Raw genomic sequence first — 23,904 nt, 5'->3', positions numbered from 1 at the left:
TTTTACTGGGTAGGTAATTCTTGGTTGTAATCCTAGCTCTTTTGCCCTCCTGAGTATCATATTCCAAGCTGTCTGATCCTTTAAGGTAGAAGATGCAAAATCTTGTGTTAACCTGACTGTGACTCCACTATATTGAATTTTTTCTTTTTGGCTGCTTGCAATATTTTTCCTTTATTTGGGATGTCTGAAATTTTGCTGTAATATTGCTGGGAGCTTTTATTTGGGATCTCTTTCAGGAGGTGATTGGGGGATTCTTTCAACTTCTATTTTACCCACTGTTTTTTTTTTTCTTTGATAATTTCTTGAAATATGATGTCTAGGCTCTTTTTTGTCATGAATTTCAGGTAGTCAAATTATTCTTAAATTCCTTCTCTTGGATCTATTTTCCAGGTCAGTTGTTTTTCCAATGAGATATTTCACATTTTTTTCTATTTTTTCATTCTTTTAATTGTGTTTATTTGTTTCTTAATAAAGTCATTAGCTTCCACTTCTCCAATTCTAACTTTTAAGGAATTATTTTCTTTGGTGAGCTTTTGTACCTTCTTTTCCATTTGGCCAATTCTATTTTTTTAAGGAGTTCTCTTCAGTGAATTTTTGTATATCTTTTTTCTATTTGGCCAATTTTACTTTTCAAGGCATTCTCTTCATTGGATTTTTGTGCCTCTTTTACCATTTGGACTTATTCTGTTTTTTAAGGTGTTATTTTCTTTAGTATCTTCTGTGCCTCCTTTACAAAGCTGTTGTCTCATTTTTCATGATTTTCTTGAATCATTCTCATTTCTCTTCCCAATTTTTCCTCTACCTATCTTATTTGATTTTAAAAATCTTTTCTGAGCTCTTCCATGGCTTGAGATCAATTCATATTTTTCTTTGAGGCTTTGGATGCAGGAATTTTGACTTTGTTGTCTTCTTCTGAGTGTGTTTTGATTTTCCTTTTCACCATAGTAACTTTCTATGTTCAATTTTTTTCTGTTGTTTGCTCATTTTTCAGACTATTTCTTGACCATTAACTCTATGCTAAAGCGGGGCTCTGCTTCCCAAGTAGAGGGGGCACTGTCTAATGCTTCAGGTTGTTTTGTGCAGCTGTTTTCAGAGGATAATTCTTGGGACCTGTAAGTTTTAGTTTCTTCCAAGGTAGCATGATTGAGGCAAAGGAGGGGTGTTTACTACTCTCCTGTACTGTGTACTGGTTTGTGAGTGACCACATGTACTCTTATCAATTCTGGAACCATGACCAGGGTCACTGCTCCCCTGTAACTATCATCTCTGTTGTGCAAGTGCTCTTCCTCACACTGGAAGTAAGACCCAGTACTGTGACCCAGATCCAAGTATAAGCAATGCAACAGAGTCCTGCCCCTCTGGTATCAGCAAAGGGACCCTTATAAATTTTCTTCTGACCTATTGTCTGATCCTTTTACCATCTGTAGTTTGAGAGGTCTGGAAACTGCCACTGCTGCCACTCATTTGGTTGCCCCAAGGCATGCTCTTTGTTTGCTGGGGCCCAGTCTATGCTGGCACAGCCTGTTGGACTATGCTCCTCTCTCACCCTGATGCAACAGACCTTTTCTGCTGACCTTCTAAGTTGTTTTGGGCTAGAAAATTGTTTCACTCTGTGTGTGTGTGTGTGTGTGTGTGTGTGTGTGTGTATGTGTGTGTGTATGTTCTGCCACTCTAGAATTCGCTTAGTGTAATTATTTAAAGGTATTTAAGAGGGGTTTGGGGGAGAACTCGGGGGGTCGGTGGGAATCCCTGCCTTTACTCTGCCATATTTCCCCCCCCCCACCAACCTCTTAATCAGCCAAATGTTTAGGTTAGGGTGGTAGGGAGGCTGGTCTAGCTATAGCAGCAATTGCTTCTTTTCATGTTTCTTTTGGTTTTAGATCTGGAAGTCTCATCTTTTAGGCAATTTTTTTGTGCTCAGTAAAGTGTTGAATGAATGAATTTTTAAAAACATAATTTATTTTGAGTTTATTCAGTGCAAAATACTATGTTAAATACTTGGGATACAAATAGAAACCTGAAGCAGTCCCTGCTATCAAGCAGCTCACATAATGTAGGTGATCCTTGAGAAATGCCCGTCAAGTGTAGCTCATGGAAGCCCTGATTGTGTGCAGAGGTATAGATGTTGGCGTATTAAAATGGCTTGTCAAGACAGAACTTAGTGTGCTGATTAACTCTGGCTTGCTAGGAAACCTTATTGCCCTGATATTAAATAGCAATCAAGTTTGTCCCCTCAACCCCCTCTAAAAATAAAAAAAGAGAGAGACAGAGCCACTGTGAACTTTTCTTTCTTTCTGGACTGAAACCTCTCCCTCAAAAATTTCTTGGCAAAACCTCCTGATTTTATCTGGCAAAGAACTAACTGCCTCTTAGCCAGAGTTAGAGGTACTTTCCCACATTTTGAATTATTTTGAATTATGCAATACTCTCCTTGTTCAACTAAATAATGACAACAAAAATTTTGTGAGGCTAGGCACCTTACAGACTTACAAGTTCAATCCCCATTTCCTAGGATTGTTTAGTTAGACTAACAACAGAGCAAGGAGGTGGAGTGTATGGATGAGTAGCATTCCTAGATTTCATAAACATTAACAGGTCTTTCTTCATTCTTGATAAGCCAGGAATCAATCTCCCTCTCTCTCTTTCTCCCTTTCTCCCTCACTCTCCTGCATCTCTCTCATCCTTCCTCCTCCTCTTTCCTCCTTTCTTTTCTCATTTCCCCTCTCCCCTTCCTCTTAATACTCTCTTCCCCACTCTTTTCCCCTCATTTCTCTCTTTCTTCTTCCCTTCTCCCTTTCTTTCTCTTTTTTCTCCCCCTTTTCTCCCCTCCCTCCCCCTTTCTTCTTCCCTGCCTTTCCCCTTCTCTCTCTCTCTCTCTCTCTCTCTCTCTCTCTCTCTCTCTCTCTCTCTCTCTCTCTCTCTCCCATCCCTTCCTCTCTCTTTTTTCTGTCTCTTTTCTCTCCCTTTCTCTCTCTTTCTAGCTTTCATTGCCTCTTTCTTTCTCTCTTGTCTCTCTCCCCACCTCTTTCTTTTTCCTTCAAACCCCTCAATTCTTTTTGAATAGATTTTTCTACTTACCTGGAAGTATTCTGAAAATATTTCCCCAGGAGAGTGAATTATCACCCAGGGCTCTAAGCAGTGGGGGACCCTACATGTAGCACAAACAAAGGCTAAGGATCATATGGTTTCCTATGGGCCCATCTATCCATTTCCCTAATATATTAATTGTTCCTCTGGTATTTGGCACCAAATTGCCCAGGTAGTCAGATAAAGGTGCATTAAAAGAGAAAAGCTGAGGAAATCCTTTCCTGGCCCACACTTCAAAGGAGTCATAACCCTGAACAAAGTGGAGAAGGGTAGAAGATCAGGTTTGTGGTAATCTTAAGATTAAAGAGTTTTTCCCTAGGATTAAAAGATTAACACAACATAAATAGGAAATCAGGTACTGTCTGAAACAGTGGGGCTACTGTCCAGCATTTCTTATTCTAGGGGTTAAGAATTGACTTCCAAGTAAGTCCATTGGATGCAAACTTTTCCCATTTCTTATTTTGGCTCTTTTTTCTTCCTGCTGACTGACAAAGCTCCCCTGGAAGTATCCATGTAAGCTTCTTGGAAGCCCAAGAACACCCTTGCCCCCACTGTCCTTTAATCTGACCTTCCTCTCTCTGGTAGTATCCTCACTCAGGACCTTTCTCAATCCACCCCCATCTTCCAAAGCTCGCCTAATTTATGACAAGGAGCTTTTCTTAGTTATTCAGTTGAAAAGTATCTGATTAATTCTCCTGCGAGCTGTTCATAGCTGATAAGGCTTAATGAATTATACTTTCCGGAGGTAGTGACTGATAGTAGCTTTCATTTATAGCTGGCTTTAATTTGCTTTACAAATGTTAGCACGTGTGTGCTTCATAACCCTCCCAGGAATGAAGTGCTACTATTATCCACATTTTACAGATGAGAGAACTGAGTTAGACAGCAGTTATGTAACTTGCCCACATAGCTAGTTAAGTGTGTGGGGCCAGATTTGAATTAAGGTTTTCCTGACTCCAGGTTCAATGTTCTATCTATTCACTGCATGACCAAGAAGTGTCCATGACGTGACATGACATCTTAACTCCAACTCACTTTAGAATCAAATATTTGTCTTATTGCTGACTAAGTAACCACTTCTCAACAATATTTAAATGTCCATAGCCTACTTTTGATACTTATTAGGTTGAATCCCCACACTGTCTACAAGTGATATTTCTAGATAGAGAAGTTTCTCACTTAATATTTCAACACATACTATTTTGGGAAAAATTATGTATTGATGAAAATAAGGAGGCAGATTGGTGGGTAAACCTCACAGAATAACTGTTTTAGAACTGAATGAGATCCCAAAGATGACTAAGCCTAAACTCATACTTTCTATCTCCATTCCCATCTATATCTATGGTTATCTATCTATAATTTTGCTGTGGGGAAATCACTTAGTCATGATAACTAATGCATCTCTTAGCATCCTAATTTCAGATATGAGTGCCAGGCAGGTAGGGGAGATACTTTTGGGGCAAGTAAGCCTTCTCAGAGCCCTTTAAAATTTGATAATGAGCCAGGAATCAATCTCCCTCTCTCCCTCTGTCTCTCTTTTTCTCCCTCTTTCCCTCTCTCCCTCTCTCCCTCACTCTTCCCCTCTATCTCATCCTTCCTCCTCCTCTTTCCCCCTTTCTTTTCTCCCTTCTCTATCCTTCCTCTCAATACTCTCTTCCCTATTCTTTTCCCCTCATTTTTCTCTTTCCCCCTCATTTTTCTCTTTCTTCTTCCCTTCCCCCCTTTCTTTCTCTTTTTTATCTCCCTTTTCTCCCCTCCCTTCCCCTTTCCCCTTCCCTGCCTTTTCCCTTTCTTTTTCTCTTGCTTTCTCTCTTTCTCTATTACAGGCCACTGTTGCCCTTTCAACCCCCAGGAGAATGAAAATTCATATAGGTTTTTCCAAGTAGAGTTCTGGGAAACAATTTGTCTTCCACAGCTAAGCCCTCTCATTTCCCTATTTGATCTGATTATATTTTGGTCTGGGCCTGCTTCCAGAAAGCTAACTTTTAAGATTCCCTAGGTCAGTAGCACACCATACGACAGCATTGAAAGCAAGAAGGCATGGTCTTGGACATTGAATGTTGGAGGAAGGGAAACAGAACCAAAGGAATGAAAAAGTGGAAGACAATGTGAAATATCTCATTAGAAAAACCACTGCCCTGGAAAATAAATCCAGGAGAGATAATTTAAAAATTATTGGACTACCTGAAAGCCATGATCAAAAAAAGAGCCTAGATATCATCTTTCAAGAAATTATCAAGGAGAATTGCCCTGATATTCTAGAGCCAGAGGGTAGAATAGAAATTGAAAGAATCCACAGATCGCCTCCTCAAATAGATCCCAAAAAGAAAACTCCTAGGAATATTGTCGCCAAATTCCAGAGCTCCCAGATCAAGGAGAAAATACTGCAAGCAGCCAGAAAGAAACAATTTGAATATTGTGGAAACACATTCAGAATAATACAAGATCTAGCAGCTTCTACATTAAGAGACTGAAGGGCTTGGAATACGATATTCCGGAGGTCAGTGGAGCTAGGATTAAAACCAAGAATCATCTACCCAGCAAAACTGAGTATCATGCTCCAAGGCAAAATATGGATTTTCAATAAAGTAGAGGACTTTCAAGCTTTCTCAGTGAAAAGACCAGAGCTGAATAGAAAATTTGACTTTCAAACACAAGAATCAAGAGAAGCAAGAAAAGGTAACCAAGAAAAAGAACAAGAAAAAGAAATCGCAAGGGACTTACTAAAATTGAACTGTTTTGTTTACATTCCTACATGGAAAGATGATGTGTATGATTCATGAGACCTCAGTATTAGGGTAGCTGAAGGGAATATGCACATATATATATATGTATATATACGTGTGTATATGTATGTGTGTGTGTATATATATATATATATATATATAAATATAAATATATATATACACATATAGACAGACAGAGGGCACAGGGTGAGTTGAATAGGAAGGGATGATATCTAAAAAAATATATTGAGAGAGGGAGAAAGGGAGAGATGGAATGGGACAAATTATCTTGCATAGAAGTGGCAAGAAAAAGCAGTTCTGTAGGAAGGGAAGAGGAGGCAGGTGAGGGGGAATGACTGAATCTTGCTCTCATCAGATTTGACCTGAGGAGGGAATACCATACACACTCAATTGGGTATCTTACCCCACAGGAAAGAAGGAAGAAGAAGAATGTTAGAGGAAGGGACCTATATTTGATTTTTTGTTCTGTCTCAGACTTCCTCAGTGACCTGGGGCTCTGTACATCTTATTGCGAAATCATAAGACAGGCTGTACTTGAAGATATCAGAATGAAAAATGAAAGATCTAGTGTTTGGAGGCTTGTTAATTGGTCAATTTGGATTTTATCATAATTGAACCAAACAGAGGTGTAAAATTAAATGTCAATGCATGTCTGGGCCTTAGATTTAGAGTGGCAAGAGAACTTAGAGTTCATCAAGTCCAACCTCCTTATTTTATGGATGAGGAAACCAAAGCCCAAAGAGGAATATGACTTGCCTAGGGCCACATAAGCAGTATGTGACTGAGCAGGAGTACAGGTTCTTCTACCACAGATCCAACACTCCTTCCATTATTAAACTATTATAGCCATAAAAATTCTTCCATTTAGAAGTACACAATTAGAATTATGCTGTAGGTACATCTGGAAGAACAAATTATTAGGGTGAAAGGAGAAAATCTTCTCTTCTTCATATTCATAAAAACCTAGAACTAGAATCCTTCTGGACTCAAAGGGGAGAGTCAAGTCTAGACTAACTTCAGGGCCACAGAAAATTCTTGGTCTTGAAATAGCTCTCCTACCTAGGAACCAAAATAGCTGGAAGTTCCCCATTAGAAACTTATTCCTTTGATTCCTCCTCCTTGATTTTAGGATTATAAATCTAGAGCTAGAAGGGACCTCACAGGCTATTCAGTCCAACTTCATTTTATAGATAGGGAAGCTGAGGTTGAAATTCATTTTCTTTTAAAACATAGTCACTCATTAGAGAAGTAACATAGGAATCTAATGTTAGTTCATGTTTACACAGCTTTTCACAGTTTATAGAATATTTTCTTTACAACTCTGTGAAATACTTAAAATGATTATTATTACACCCAATTTACAGAAGAGGAAACTGAGGGCCCAGAAGGATTAAGTGATTTGCCCATGGTTGTATGGCTGTAAAATAGCAGCCCTGGGATTTAAACCCATGTTTCCTGACTCCAGGTTCACTGCTCATTCTACTACACTTTGTCCCTTCACTAAGATGTTTGTGACTGATATCCCTTGGAGAGGGAATCAGCTGAGAACATGGTGTTGGGAAGGAGAGATGAGAGGGCTTAGCTGTGGAAGACAAATTGTTATTTTCCCAGAGCTCTGCTTGGAAAAACCTATGTGAATTTTTGTTCTCCTGAGGGTTGAAAGGGCAACAGTGAACTATAATCTCTTTATTTTTGGATCTGCCGGCCCTGCATCTTAGAATTTTCCTGATCTGCTTTGTAAAACAAACCAGTATTTTTGAGTCTTATAAAGTTGAAAATGTTATTTAGAATATACCACTTATATCATTTACTGTTTTCCCTAATTTAAAAGTTGCACTTTTAAAGTATTTTTCTATTTAAAAGATTCTGAAATATGAATTTCAGATATAATTTGAGAGGGTGCCTTTGAAATGTGGGTTGACATAGTGAGCTGTCTAGATCACTTCTTTGGTTATGAAATGGTTCTCATGACATACACCTTGTTCACACACTTACATAACACCCAGTTTGTCAATAAACAAATTTGTCCATATTCACATTCTACAGTAATAATGTCTCAGACCTTTAAAGATAACACTTGTTGACGCCTCCAGGAAAGCATTTTCTCTAGCAGCTGTTCTGCTGCTATCACCTGTCAGTTCTGCTGGAATCCCCTTTCTTTCATAACCCAAACTAATTGCATGGATGCAGGATTTCAGTTTCTTTAGTTGCATCTTTCAAGCTATCAAGTTTTCAGGGTAGAATTGCAATCATCAGCTGACTCACTGACCGGTAGTGGAAACACATGTAGAATAGATATAGCATAAGCAAGCTAGAAAGGACTGGGCTCAAGACATTTGCAAATTGGATCCTGAACCAGAATGTTTTTGTCTGTTAAACTGATAACTTTTTTTCTTTTTTTAAAAAGCACCAGCCAAGTAATGTTTCAGCTTTGAAGTTCTTTAATTTCACTGAGGTGGGCTTTGCCACTCATGGTTTCTGTGATTGCTAATTACAGTGACCATTTACAAAGAAGACTTATCCCAAAACTAAGAAGCTGAGCCTGCATGCACTTTTTCCCCATGCCCTCCTCCTCTCTTTCCCTTCCCTTTCTTTTGCTTTCCCTGTTTATGCTTTTCTCCTTTTATTTTACTTCTTTAGATACATTTTAAAAAAGACATATTAACTGAATACAGCACAGTTTAGAGTATTATAGATTTGTCCTTTATTTCAAGTTTTTAAATTCTTTATCATTTGCATCAATATTATATTAGATCCTTGACTATAAAGATATTATATTAATAAAGTTAATTAAATGCTTACAGAGGAAATTCTGCTTTAAAAAGTATAATGAAATAATGGAATCTCTCAGCAAACTTTCATGTTTCTGACTTTGTAAAAGCTTTCTCCTCTCAGCTTTCTCTCTGTTCCTGTTTCTCTCTGTAGGTATCTGTCTCTCTCCCCATTTTTGTCTCTCTAGGTCTGATGTTCTATGCCTCTGTTCATCTCTCCCTCTCTCTCTGTCTTTGTCTATCTCTGTTTGTCTCTTTCATACATACATGTACACACTCACTTGTCTTGATTCCACACTTTCAAAATTGAATATATTCTTCAAAATTGTAACTATGGTCACCAAAATATAAGGGTTAATCAGTGCACAGATTTCAGTTTTTCAATCGCTTCTGTAGTTTTTATTTTACTCAAGAATTGTTCTTTTCAAAAAATGCAAATGTGCTTGCAGAGAGGTAGCATGGCAGAAAGGATAAGAAGGCTGACTGTGGAGTCAGGAATATCTGAATTAAAGCCCAGATATTTATACATACTAGCTAAATGATTCCAAATCACAGGTTTGAACAATACACAAAGACATAGGCACACACCACACACAAATGCAAGTCTGTCTGTCTGTCTGTCTGTCTATCTATCTATCTACCTGCCTTCTATCTCTCTATTTTTTTCTAGTGCTCTGGGACTTGTTGATACTAAGGTAATATTTTCGTCAATTAGAGTCTCCTATTTTTCCCTAAGAGTTTTAAGTTGAGTTTAAAAAATTCTTCCATAATATTAACTCAACTTTCTTTAATACCCACCAACTATTCTTACACTAAATCCACTAAATTTAGATTAAATATTTGTTTTAGAATTTGAATATGAAATATACACCTACATAAATATTCTGTCTAGGAAGAACAAAATAATAAAACGTGAAGTACAATACATTATTAGTAGAAAATAGATCTCTTCTTTTCTAACCACCAAATGTTATTCCTGAGATTCTTTTGACGAATGGGGCAGTAAAACATTCAATTCATGCCACTCTTTCTCCTGTTTTCTAAAACAATCTACTGTCACTGAGAAAAATATTGTTCTTATTACCTTTTTATCTGAGAGGAAGTTTCTTTGGCTTCTCTGGAAAGTTTAGTGTCATCTCTCTCCTTCGTTGACACTGTATATATACATGCACTGTACGTGCTTCCTGATTTGCAACTATGTGCAAGAGAAAAAAAAAACAGAGCATTTTGAAAATCTTTGGAAGATTGATTCAAGACATAATTGAGAAAAGTAGACCAGCATTATATATTTTTAAAAATAATTATAACTTCCATTTAAACAGCAAAGAAGGTTTACAAAGTTGATACTTTGCAAAGTTTATCCAATATGTTTTGATCCTCAACCCCACCCCACCCCGCCACAAAAACCCCAAAGTAAAACAAATCTGTGAAGCATGTCTTATAATTTTCACATTTGGGGGCAGCTAGGTGGCACGGTGGATAGAGAACTGGTCCTGGAGTCAGTAGGACCTGAGTTCAAATCTCAGCTTCAGATATTTATTAGTTGTGTGACCCTGGGCAAGTCACTTAACCTTAATTGCCTCCAAATACTCCCTCTCTGCCACACAATTTTGTGCATGAGGAAACTGAGACTTAGAAAACGTTAATGACTTTTCTAGCATCAGAGGCAGGATTTGAACCCATGCTAGATGGCCTTTAATTCTAACACCCTATTCACATTGGAATGCTACTTCTCACAATTTCTTCTCCCTCTTCTGGTGTCAGGAAACTACCATCCTTCTCCTATTTACTAATGTGGCCTAGGACCACATATTGTCTTAGCTCTTATGTTACTTTTTGGTTGATTTAGAGCCAAGTTTGGGCAGTGGGAGTTAGGAGGAAAAAGCCTGATGGTTTAGGAATCAGTAAGACAAAATAGGAGAGGGATTATAGGTTGTGTGAACCACTGTCCAAAGATTATATATTTGAAACTGGAAGGGACCTTTAAGGTCATTTAATCTGCCCCCTCATTTCATAGATCAGAACCTGAGGCTGAGAGAGTTAAGTGATGCGTCTAAGGTTACATCATGGTGGAACCAGTCCTCAAACCTAGCTCCTCTGACCCCACACAATAGCATTCCCTGCCCACTCACCCCCTTTCCCAATCTCTTTTTGTTTATTTTTCTTCTCTTCATCCTTCCTTCATTCTTGTTCTGTGCCAAGCAGTGGTGGAATTCAAATAAATTAACAACTGGTTCTCTGCCTTAATGACTGTTTTAAGTGTACAAAAAGATATACCTAAAGGTAGTTTAATATTTCATGCAATTAATACTCAAATAACAACAATAAAAGGTACACAAAACTAGATTATAAGAAAGTTTTAAAATATTAATGAAAAATATTAAATAATACCTGACGAAAACATATCCTTATGGAGTGAAAGCAGCCATATGACCACAGCAGTCGGTGTTGGAACATATGAAGAAACCAAACTTATTCTACCTATTCTTCTACTTCCATAGTTTCCAAAGTGGGTGATAACACTTTAAATCTATATGTCTATTGGTTCATTGTGCCCCAGCTTCCTATTGGTTTCACAGTTCAGGGAACACCAGCACACTCATAATATCTTGGGGGAATTTGGGGCATAACACAAAGCAGAAACAAATGACAGCTTGTCACCCCCTGGTTGTTTGGCACTTTTTCTCTTTACATTATATGTTTGTTTACTGAAGTAACAAAGCAAAGGAATTAAAATGTAGTATTTCATCAAAGGCATAATGAGTTTTAAGAAATGGATAAATAAATATTACTAACATAGTTTGGTCAATTTTTTTCACCCATGGACATTACTACGGGTGCTTAGAGAACACTATTGCACAGATGAACATTAAAAAAGAGTAAGGAATATTAATTTGTGATTTCCACATTGGCTGGCTGCCCAGGCACCCACCTTAGAGAGAACCCTGATTACAAGTGCCATTTTAACAACTGGTTTGCCGAACTCAACATAAAATTCGTTATCAGTTCTACTGACCCAGTGTGAACTGGCTGGATCCCACCACTGGTGCCAGGTAATTGAACTTCTTGGTTGGCACTGACAAGGGACGCTGATCAAAGACTATTTCATCTAGCCCTGAGGCCCATTGTAACTCAGAAAAAGTTGCAGGGCAAATTCTCCCTATACCACCTGTCTCCATGAGATTATTCTGCTCTTTTTCACCCTGGGAAACAGAAACAACAATTCCGATCTCTATCTATAGTTCAGCTCTGAAATTACAGAGGGAAGAGACATACTGACCAATTAAACTTAATTAAATAGGAAGGAAATAAATACTTTTAAATTGCCTACCGTGTGACAGGCACTGTGCTAAGCATTTTACACATCTTATCTCATTTGATTCTCTCAATGTGCCTGGGAGCCAAATGCTATGATTATCCCCATTTTACAGCTGAGTAAACTGAGGTAAACAGAAATTAATTGACTTCTCCAGATCCAGCTAGTAAATGTATAAGGCTGAATTTGAACTTAGGTCTTCCTGACTCCAGGCCCAGTCTCTATCCACTGTGCTACCCAGTTGAATGCAATATGTATTAACAGTAATAAGTATAATATACCTATAATAAAGATTGATATAATCTTATCAATATGTTGATCCTATAGATTATCATCATAAGCCAAGATAGGTTGCTAATGTATAAAATGGGTTTAAGGCATGTTTCTGTGAAACACATTCAATATTTTAAAACAAAGTAAGGGATTTTCTTAGTGAGTAAAATGCCCTCATCTATTGACCATTCAAGATAATCAGAGGGAAAAACAAATAATATAATAAGTATAAAATGAAAAAAAGCAGCTATAGGAAAATTGAGGGATTATCTTTAAAGTGATCTTTATAACTTTAAAAAAGCTTAAGAAAGGAGACTCGGGCAAATAATAGCTAGCATTTAAATAGCACTTTAGGCAAGCTCTTTAGATATATCACCTCATGGTATCCTCACAATAACCCTGGGAGGTAGATACTATTATTGTACGTATTTTACAGTTGAGGAAATTGAGACAGAGGTTAAGTGACTTTTCCAGATTCACTTAACAAATCAGTGTCTGAAGCTATCCACTGTACCACCTGGTTGCTTCTAAAAAAAGGGCTACATTCTGGTTTTCTTGCCCCCCTCAGATATATACGTACATATATGTGTGGGTATATATACATATATATGTATAAGTGTGTGTATGTGTATATATATATATACATATATATACTTATAACAACACTTATGTCCTGCTTATTATTCTTTGGACCTTATCAAGTTAGCTTATCAGATAAACCAATTTGTGCTAAAACAAAATGAGATACCAGAAATGATTAAAAGAATTGAAAGTGTTTAAGTTGGAAAGGAATCTTCAAATATTTCCATTTCTGTGTAAGGGAGATAAACCTATCCTCCTTTACCACACAAAAAGGAACTAGGAATAGATAGCAGAAATTGAAGAGATAGCTTCATGTTTGATGTAAGGAAAATCTTTCTAATAATTTGAACAATCCAAAAGTGGCTGACTTGGGAGGTAGTGGGCTATGTGCTTTCTTAAGTTTCTTCCAACTCTGAGGGATGCTAGCAAAGTGGATCCTGAACTTGACTCCCACTGGTCCAGTTCTGCTGGCTTTGTTCTGAGGCCAGAAAATACATTCTCTAGGCCCATGGACCAGAGTGTCCTTGTAGCACTTCTTTGGACCACCATGGGAGTGCTTCCCCTGTGTGAGTTCTCTATAAAATAGTCTTTTAGGCAAGTTCTCTCACTCTAATTCTATGATTCTCTTCTTTGTATTCTATGGCACCTGGAGTCAGGAAGACCTGAGTTACAATCTGGTCTCAGGCACTAACTAGCTATGGGACCCTTGGCAAGTCACTTGACCTCTATCTGTCTCAGTTTCCTCGTATGCAAAATAAGGAAAATAATTGTACCTCCCTCTCAGGGTTGTCATGAGGATCAAATAAGATAATATTTATAAAGCCCTTTTGCAAACTTTAAAGCACTATATAAATGCTAACTATTATTATTATTAGTCTCGTAAAGAGAGATTGTAAAGTGTTAATGAAACAGACTGAATTCTAGTTCAGCACCAGAGAATGCCAGGATGAATATTAACTTGATACTTCAAGGGAAGGTAGATTTTTGCCTCATGGGAATTTTTCTCCATTCATACATTTTTAGAAGGACTGAAATGTAGATTTGTTCAGCTGTTTCTCTGAAATGAGAAGAACTGGATCAAAAACTGTTGGCTAGAATATGGCAGAAATCAGAGTCCTGAGGCATTCCATCAAAGGCCTCTCTTCAAGTTGATCTCAATAGAGAACCCAACACTATTTAACTTCAATCTTTTAACTGGTTCTGAATCTATTCACCTAACTGTAACTATCCACCAGCCTACTTCTCTTCATATGATTTACAAGGATATAATGATAGTGACTCATTGAATGGCTCTAATGGTGGAATGAATTCTCTTGTTCTTCACTCAAATAATTTTCTTCAACAGGGGTTATCAGGATAGTCTGGAATGATTTTTTGTGGACTCATTTTAGCTTTTAGAGATTAATATTTTTCTTTTGAAAGTTCTCAAAAACAATTCTTTTAATAACAGGATAGGGACTAGAAATATGTTTTTATTATTATAGGGAACTCCCAGGTGAGGAAATCTCTACCGATATAGGTCAGACTTTCTTCTGCAAATTATAGACTTAGAGAGTTGCCTGAAGCAGTGAGAAGTTAAATGATTCATCCAGTGTCACACAGCCAGTATGTATCACTTTATAGATGAGGAGTCTGAGACTCAAAATGGCTTCCAGGCCAGTTCTCTCACTACTACATTATGCCATTTCAGTTGTTCATTCGTTTTCAGTTGCGTCAGACTCTTTGTGACTCTATTAGGGGTTTTCTTGGCAGAGATACTACAATAGTTTTCCATTTCCTTCTCCAGTTCATTTTATAGATGAGGAAACTGAGGTAAACAGAGGTAAGTGACTCGCCCAAGGTCACATAGCTAGTAAATATCTGAGGCCAGATTTGAACTCGGGAAGATGAGTCTTCTTGGCTCCAGGCCCAGCACTCTATCCACAGCACCACTTAGCTGCCCCACAATATTCGATGCTTGTCCTTTAATGATGCATTCTAGAATTTTGACAAGAATCAAAACCAATGTCTCCAATTTATAGCTTTAGGAGTTAATTTTCTTGTCCTTTTGGAAAATGAGTGTTACATTTGCTTATTTCTAATCCACTGGCACTTAATTCTCCCTAACTTTTAAAGGGTTGGTCACCAGCAGAGCCTCAGCAATGAAATATGAAAAGTTTCTCAGGAATGCAGTTCATCTACTCCTGGGGAGCTGAACTCATGAGATCAGTTACGTGCTCTTTTATTATCTATGGACTTCTCTTTGGGCTTCGATTCCCCGTTCATCATTTTCATTCCATACTTTTCAGGCCAAACATTTCTTGATGGTTAAAACAGATATAAATTAGGAATTAAATGAATTTTCTCCATTATCCACTATCATTATCCAAACTGCTCTAAGTTTCTTCCTTTATTGATATTTCTCTGACTGTCCTCTATGCCTTGAATACTTTCCCTTCTCATCACTGCCTAACTGGCTTTCCTGACTTCCTTTAAGTCCCAAACAAAATTCCATCTTCTGCCAGAAGCCTTTCCTAACTTCTCTTAATTCATGTCATCCCTCTGTTAAAAAATGTACTCACACAACCATTTTTCTTGTTATTAACATCTTGTTATTAACTTGTGACACCTCTCTATCTGGTCAAGTGATCTCATTCCTTCCCAATTTCTCCAACAGATTGACCCTTCTGTTATTACCATTATGTTATTTATTTTCAATCTATCCCTGTCTACGGGGTCATTCTCTACTGCCTACGAACATGCCCATGTCTCCCCTGTCCTCAAAAAAAACCCTTACTTGAACCATCTATTCCTGCTAACTCTCATTTTATTTCCCTTCTGCCCTTTGTGGCTAAATTCCTTGAAAAGGCCACCTATAATAGGTGGCTCCACTTTTTCTCTTCTCCATCTCTTTTTAAGCTCTTATAATCTGGCTTCCAACCTTATTATTCCACCAAAATTGCTCCCCCTAGAGTTTTCAGAGATCTCCTAGTTATCAAATCCAAAAACCTTTCCTTAATCCTCATTCTCCCTGACCTCTCTGGAGCCTTTGATATTGTCACCTTATCTCCCTGATACTCTCTTCTCTCTAGGCTTTCAGGATACTACTCTTTCCTGGTTCTCCTTCTACCCATCTAACCACTCCTTTTCGGTCTCCTTTTATGGATCTTCCTTCATTTCATCTCCTCTAACAGTACATGTCCTGCAGGCTTCTGTCCTCTGGGCTCTGTTCTCTTCTCCCTCTATACTACTTCACTTGGCAATCTCATTACAATCTCTACTTAATGATTTTCAAATCTACCTTTCCTGCCCCAATCTCTCTATTGACCTTCAATTTCACATCTTCAGGTACCTTTCATACATCTCAAACTGGATGACTATTAGACATATTAAACTCAACATTTCCAAAATGGAACTTTTTCCCTAAAATATTCATCTTTTCCCCTAAAATGTGCCCCACTTCCTTTTTAGTATAGAGGGCAACACCATCCTCCCTGTCGCTCAGACTCTCCAACATATGAGTCATCCTGGACTCCTCACTATCTCTCACTCCCTTATACAGTCTGTTGGCAAGGCCTTTTGACTTCACTTTGTTTTGCAACATCTTTCAAATAGCCCCCCTTGTCTCTTCTGACACAGTTACTCCTGTGGTACAAATCCCTCATCACCTCCTGCCTAGACTATTGCAATAGCCTGCAGGCGGGTTTGTCTACTTCAAGTCTCTCCCTACTCAAATCTATCTTTCATCCAGTCACTGAAGTGATTTTCCTAAAGTTCAGGTCTTTTCATGTCACCCCCTACTCAATAAACTTCAGTGGTTCTCTATCACTGCTAGGATAAAATTTAAAATGTGCTGTTTGGCATTCAAAGACCTGACACCTCCAGTCTTCTAATACTTTACACCCTGACATATGCTCTTCAAACCAAAGACACTGACCTTCTTGCTATTCCACAAACAAGACACTCCATCTCTCAGCTCTAGGTTTTTTCTCTGACTGACCGCCATACCAGGAATGTTCTCCTTCCTCAGCTCTGCTTGACTGACTTTCCTGGCTTCTTTTAAGTCCCAAATACAATGCTATCTTCTACAGGAAGCCTTTTCTAACCTCACTTAATTCTAGTGCCATTCCTCTGTTAATTATTTCCTATATATCTTGTACGTAACTTACATATACATACATACATACATATATATATGTATATACATATATAGTTTATTGTCTTCATCATTAGATTGTAATCTCTTTAAGGGTAAGGAATCTCTTTTGCCTCTTTTTGTATCCCCAGTTTTTAGCATAGTGCCTGGGATATAATTTGTACTTCATAAGTATTGATTGATTGAGTCTGGGCTTCAGCATTCCTGTGGTTATCATTATAAAACCAAGGAAGTCTTTTTTAATTTCCCCTTTTACCCATCCTGGCAAATGTTTTCTGTATATATGTCTAAAAATCTGAGTTAGTCCATGTAAGCCTTGTTAAGGAACATTGATTATTTTTAAGAAAAATTCCTCCTTTTCCTTCTTATCACAGGCAGCTAGGTGGCACAATGAATGGTGCACTGGACCTAGAGTCAGGAAGAATAGAGGTCAAATCCAACCTCGGACACTAGCTGTGTGACTTTTGGCAAATAATTTTACTTCTGTCTGTCTCAATTCTCATCTGTCAAATATGGATAATAATAGTACTTTATTCTCACAGTTATCATGAGGATAAAATGAGATAATATTTTTAAAATACTTTGCAAGCCTTTTTTTTCAGTGAGTCAATAAACATTTATTAAGCACCTGTTCTGTGTCACACGTTGTAAGCTCTGGGGATACAAATACAAATAGAAACAAAGATGTTCTTTGACCTTAAGGAGAAGACAACACACTAAAGGAAGGTGAAAAGTAATGGGAAGAGGCATGAGGTACTGGGGTATGATGGAAAATTCCAGAGAAATCCAAAAGTACTGTAGCTGGTGTAAAATAGAGGGAAAAACTCTTCTTTCTCTCTTTTTCATGCAAAACCTATTTCTACACTAGCCATATTATGAAAAAAGCAAAAAAAATAAAGAGAAAAAAATGTTTCAATTTGCACTCAGAATCCCTTAGACCATCTCTGGAGGTAGATAGCATTTTTCATCATGTGCTCTTTGAAAATGTCTTGGATCATTGTCTTGATCAGAGTAGCTAAGTCTTTTACAGTTGATCATTATTACAATATTGCTATTACTATATATAATGGTCTTCTGGTTCTGCATGATTCATTTTGCCTCAGTTCACATAAGTCTTCCTAGGCTTTCTTGAAACCATCCCTTTCATAATTTTTTAATAGCACTATAGCATTCCATCACAATATATCATATATCATCCAGCCATTCCTCAATTGATGGGCCTCCCTTCAGTTTCTGTGTCTTTGCCACCACCAAAAGAGCTTCTATCAATATTTTTTGCACATGTAGGTCCTTTGTCTTTTTGTTTTGATCTCTTTGAGGTATAGAATTAGTACAGATATTGCTGGGTCAACGGGTAATTACAGTTTTATAGCTCTTTAGGCTTAGTGCCAGATTATTCTCTAAAATGGTTGGACCAGTTCACATCACAGGTCCACTTAGTGTACCTATTTTTTCACATTCCCTCCAACCTTTATTATTTTACTTTTCTGTCATCTTAGCCAATTTTGTGTCTGTGAGGTGGTACCTCAGTTATTTTAATTTGCATTCCTCTAATTAGTAATTTAGAGCATTTTATGTTACTATTGATAGCTTCGATTCCTTTTTCTGAAGACCACCTGTTCATATCTTTTGACCATTTATCAATTGGGGAATGGCCTTTATTTTTACAAATTTGTTTCACTTCTGTATCTATATGTACATTATAGACATAAAGGGTGTATAGATTTTTGTTTTTGAGAAATGAAAATTTTATCAAAGAAATGCTGTATTTTTTTTTTCTGTTTCCTGTATGCCTTCTAATTTTGGCTGCATTGATTTTGTTTGTGCAAAAAATGATTTAATATAATCAAAATTATCCCTCTCAGTCCCCATGGTCCTCTCTATCTCTTGTTTGGTCATGAATTCTTCCTCTATCTATAGATATGACAGGTACTTTTTTCACCTTTTAGGTCTGAATCATGTTTTGAGCTCATCTTACCACTGCCTCTTTTAATCTACTTTCCCTGTTATATAATTCCTCCATTTCTCTTAGCTCCTTCTCTTCCTACTTCCCTGTTGGGTAAGATGAACTTTTATGTCTAACTGTGCATTGTGTGTTTATACACTTTTCACTCGTTGAACCAATTCAGATGATAATGAGGTTTAAGCATTATCTACTTCCCACCCTATTACACCCTCCACTGTTAAAACGAAACAACCCTGGCTCACATGTCTTTTATGTGAGCCAATTTTCCTCATTCTTCCATTCCCTTCCATTATCTTTCAGATCATTTCTCTTTCTCACTCTTTCATTCTTCTTTTGAAATCATTCCAAAATAATAGAATCACATCCAAGCTCTCCGTGTAGGTAAAATCCTTCTAACTTCCCTAATGCTGATGGTGTTCTTAGTGGTTACATGTATCATCTATCCATATAGGAATTTAAACTGTTTAGCTTTGCTAAGTAATTATTATTTCTCACTCATGTTCTTATGTTTCTTTTGAGTCTTGCATTTTAATATCAAATTTTCTATTCCGCTCTGGTCTCTTCATCAGGAATTCTTATAAGTCCTCTATTTCATTAATTGTCCATTCCCCTTCCCACTCCCCTATCTCCAGTAGGATTATACCTAGCTTTGCACATTAGATTATTCTTAGTGGTAATTCTAGTTCCTTTGTCTTCTGAAAAATCATATTTTGAATCCTCTACTCCTTTATAATGGTAGCAACTAAATCTTGTCTGTGCTCTTGACTGAGTCTCCATCATTTTTCAATTCTTTCTGACTGCTTGCAATATTTTCTCCTTGACCTATGAGATCTGGATTTTGACTATAATATTATTGGGAATTTTTAGTTGCTAGTACCTTTTAGGAAATGATTGGTAGATTCTTTCAATTTCTATTTTGTCCTCTAGTTCTAATATATCTAGGCAGTTTTCCTTTATAATTTCATGAAATATGATATGTAGGCTCTTTTTAATATTTTTTATGGTTTTTAGATAGTTCAGTGATTCTTAAATTATCTCTTCTTGACCTATTTTTAGGTCAATTATTTTTTCCTATGAAATATTCTACATTTTCTTCTGTTTTATTGTTTCTTAATGTCTTGTGGAGACACTAATTTCCAAAATGCCAGTTCCAATTTGGAAGTTTTTTTATTCTTCAGTGATGTTTCATATCTTGCTGACCACTTGACCAATTATGATTTTAAGGAGTTATTTTATTCATATTTCTGTGCCTCTTTTACCAAGCTGTTATTTTTTTTAATAATTTTCTTGCATCATTCTCATTTATTTTCCCGATTTTTACTTCACTGCTTTTATTTGATTAAGAATATTTTTGCTCCTTGTTTTGCTCTCTTTCTTTAGCTCTTCTAGGAATTCTTGTTGGGTACAAAAAGCCTCCTTTGAGGCTTTGCTTGTAGATGATTTCAAGTAGTCTTCTGAGTTTGTGTCTTGAGCTGATCTGTCACCAGAGGAGATATTTATAGCCAGGTTCTTTTTTGTTGTTGTTTACTCATTTTTCCAGCCTACTTCTTGACATTAGAGTTGGGCTCTGGTCACTTTCTGGGGGAAGGGAAGGATGACTGGCCTGAGCTTCTGTCTATTACATCCTTCTGCTTTCACAGCTCCAGGGAGAAGTCTAGTCACTGCCCTTTTGGTTTGCACTCTGCTCCTTACTCAGATAGGGCCCCTACTCCCTAATGAATGGGATAGTTCCTCTCCACCTTGGAACTATGGCCAAGAACTAGGTAATGGTCAACAGAGTTGCCAGATGGTGCCTGATCCTGCATCCAGTGTCAGAACAGGGGTCCTCTGACATCTCTTTCTGACCAAATGTACAGTCTCCTTACTGTTCCTGGGTCCTGATCCTAATGCTACCACACTTGGCCAGCACCTGTATCATGTCTTCAGACCTCCCTTTCTTTCTTCTTAAGTTGTTCTGGACTGGAAAAAATGATGCAGTGTAACTTTCTTGGCTTTTCTGCTTAGAATTCTGTTCAGTGTTTCCTGTGACCATTTTGCTGGAGAGGTTTCAAGGAAGGTTTGGCAGTTATGACCTTTCACTTTGCTATCTTCCACTTTGCTAACTTAAAGTGCTATACAAATGCCATTACTATTATCTAAAACAACATGTAAATCAGCAGGGTAGGAGATACTCAACTGAGGTAGGAGTGAATTGGGGAGATAACTAGAACATCTTGTAGCTTCTTATTTAAAAAATATTCTCATTAGCTAAGTACAAAACTTAGCTATTTCTATATTGCTGAAGGGGAATAAGTGCTGCCAAAAGCCTCTCTAATTTTTAGAGGCCTGAGGTAAAGTTGTGATTTCCCTGTCTTACTTCGGACTATGAAGTTACCTAGCTTCTCTAGGCCTCAATTTCCTTACCAGTAAAAAAAAATGGGGTGGGGGAGGATTAAATGATCTTTAAGTTCTTTTCCAGCTCTAAATTCTGTGATCCTGTTATATTGCATCATGTATCTTCCTTTGCATAGAGAAAGAGAAGTGCTATGCAAAAATAAATGGACAGGACTTCCAGGAGCCAAGGTGACAGAGTAAGCAGTAAATCACTGTAACTTTCCCATCTTCACCTCCAAACAATCACAAAATAGTGCTCCCAAACAAATCCTGGAATAGCACAACCAGCAAAAAGATGGGGTGAAACAATCTTTTAGTGCAAGAAACTTGGAAGATCAGCAAGAAAGGTCTGTCTCAGACAAAAGGGGAACACAGTCCAGGACAGAAAGCATCCTAGCAAGCCACCAGCAAGCCCCACCTCAGCAAACTAGCAATAGAGCCTGAGCCCCAGTGCCATGGAGGAGGCAAACACCAACACCAGGACCCTTCATGTGCCTCAGTTTAGTCAGGGGACCAGGCAGACTCTAGTTCCAAGAACTGTCATGTGCTTAAGTATAGCCCTTGGCAAACAGGCAACCTCCAGTGGCCAGATTGCCATGTACTCCAATGTAGCCCTGGGGAAGCACAGAAACATCCCACTGACCTCAGCACACAGCAGACACCAGCACTAGGACCCTAGCTCAGCACCAGGTCAGCTGCCAGACCCCTGTGGCCTCCAGCAGCACCAACCATCCCCCACCACACCCTCTTAGCACAGACACAGATGTGATGGTCCCCCATGGGCCTCAGGGCAACATCAGTGCAGCACCAGACAAACAGCCAGGGCCTGCAGCCCCTGACATAAGAAGCCTGACATGGTACCCCTTCTATTCTGGGAGCAGAGCTCAAATTTAAAAGAAATGAAAAAAGCCAAAAAAAGATGAGCAAAAAACAACAAACAAAGAATCTGACTATAGAAAGTTATGGTGGCAAGGAGGATCAACAAAAAACTCAGAAGACAATGATGTCAAAACACCTATGGGAAAAACCCCAAAGAAAAATGGGAAGTGGTCTCAAGTCTAGAAAGAACTCATAGAAGAGCTCAAAAAGCAGATTAAAAACCATATAATAGAGGTAGAAGAAAAATTGGGAAAAGAATGGGAGTGATGCAACAGAATTATGAAAAAAAGAGTCAACAACTTGGAAAAAGAAAACAACTGCTTAACAAGTAGAATCGGCCAAATGGAAAAGGAGACATAAAAATCCACTGAAGAAAACAATTACTTAAAAAATGCAATTGGCCATATGGAAAATGAAGTACAAAAGCTAACTGAGGAAAATAACTCCTTAAAAGTTAGAATTGATCAAGTGGAAGTTAATGGCTCTATGAGACATCAAGCATCTACAAACAAATGAAAAAGAATTAGAAGAAAAGGTAAAATGCCTCATTGGAAAAACAACTGACCTGGAAAATAGATCTAGAAGACACATTATCAGAGTCATTGGACTCCCTGAAAACTATAATCAAAAGGAGCACCTAGATAGCATCTTTCAAGAAATTATCAAGGAAAACTGCCCTGATACCCTGGAATGAGAGGGCAAAGTAGGAATTGAAAAAATCCACCAATCACCAAAATAAAAACTCCAAGGCATATTTTAGCCAAATTTCAGAAATATCGGGTCAAAGAAAAAATACTTCAAGTGAACAGAAAGAAAGAATTCAAATATTGGGGAGCCACAATCAGGATTACACAGGATTTAGCAGCTGCAACATTAATGGATCAGAGGTCATGGAACATGAGATTCTGGAAGGCTAAAGAACTAGGACTATGATCAAGAATCATGTACCCAGTGAAATTAAGCATGGTACTTCAAGGAAAAAATGGTCATTCAATGAAATATAAGGATTTCAAGCTTTCATAAGAACAGAATTGAACAAAAAAATTGATTTCTAATATCAAGACCAAAGAGAAGCCTAAAAAGGGAAAAAGGGAAAAGAAAATATAGGGGATTCAATGGATCTGAACTGTTTATATCCTTACACAGGAAGAATGAAACTTGTAATTGTTAAAATTTGTACCACTAATAATATAGCTAGAAGGAATATGCATAGACCAAGAGCACGGGTATAAGGTCAGTTTGAGGGAATGATATAAAAAACAACTATGAGATAAGAAAGAGGAGTATGCTGGTTGCAAAAGTAAGGGAGACATAGAATGGGGTAAATTATTTCACATGAAGAAGTGTGAAAAACCTATTACAGTGGAGGAAAAGGTGAGAGGGTGGGCTATGGGAATCACTTCAATCTTACTCTCATCAGGCTAAAAGAGGAAATGATATACATAATCAGTTAAGTATGCCAATCTTTTGTACCCAGGAAAGTAGGAGGAAACTTACAGGAAAGTAGGAGGGGAGGAGATTAAGTTAAGGGTGAGGGAAATGACAGAAGAGAGGGCAAACTGAAGGAGGCACCAGACAGAAGAAAAGCATTGTCAAGGAGGGAAAGGGTGAAAGGAGTGAGAAGACAAACAGGAGGAAAAATAGGATGAAAGGAAATACACAGTAATCATAATTCTGAACGTGAGTGGGATGAACTCTCCTATAAAATAGAAATGAATAACAAGAGTGGATTAAACACCAGAATCCTACAATATGTCATTTTCAAGAAACAC

Source organism: Trichosurus vulpecula, chromosome 7 (genome assembly GCF_011100635.1).
Source record: "Trichosurus vulpecula isolate mTriVul1 chromosome 7, mTriVul1.pri, whole genome shotgun sequence".
In the NCBI taxonomy this organism is placed as follows: domain Eukaryota; kingdom Metazoa; phylum Chordata; class Mammalia; order Diprotodontia; family Phalangeridae; genus Trichosurus; species Trichosurus vulpecula.
Note: the sequence above shows the minus strand (reverse complement) of the source record.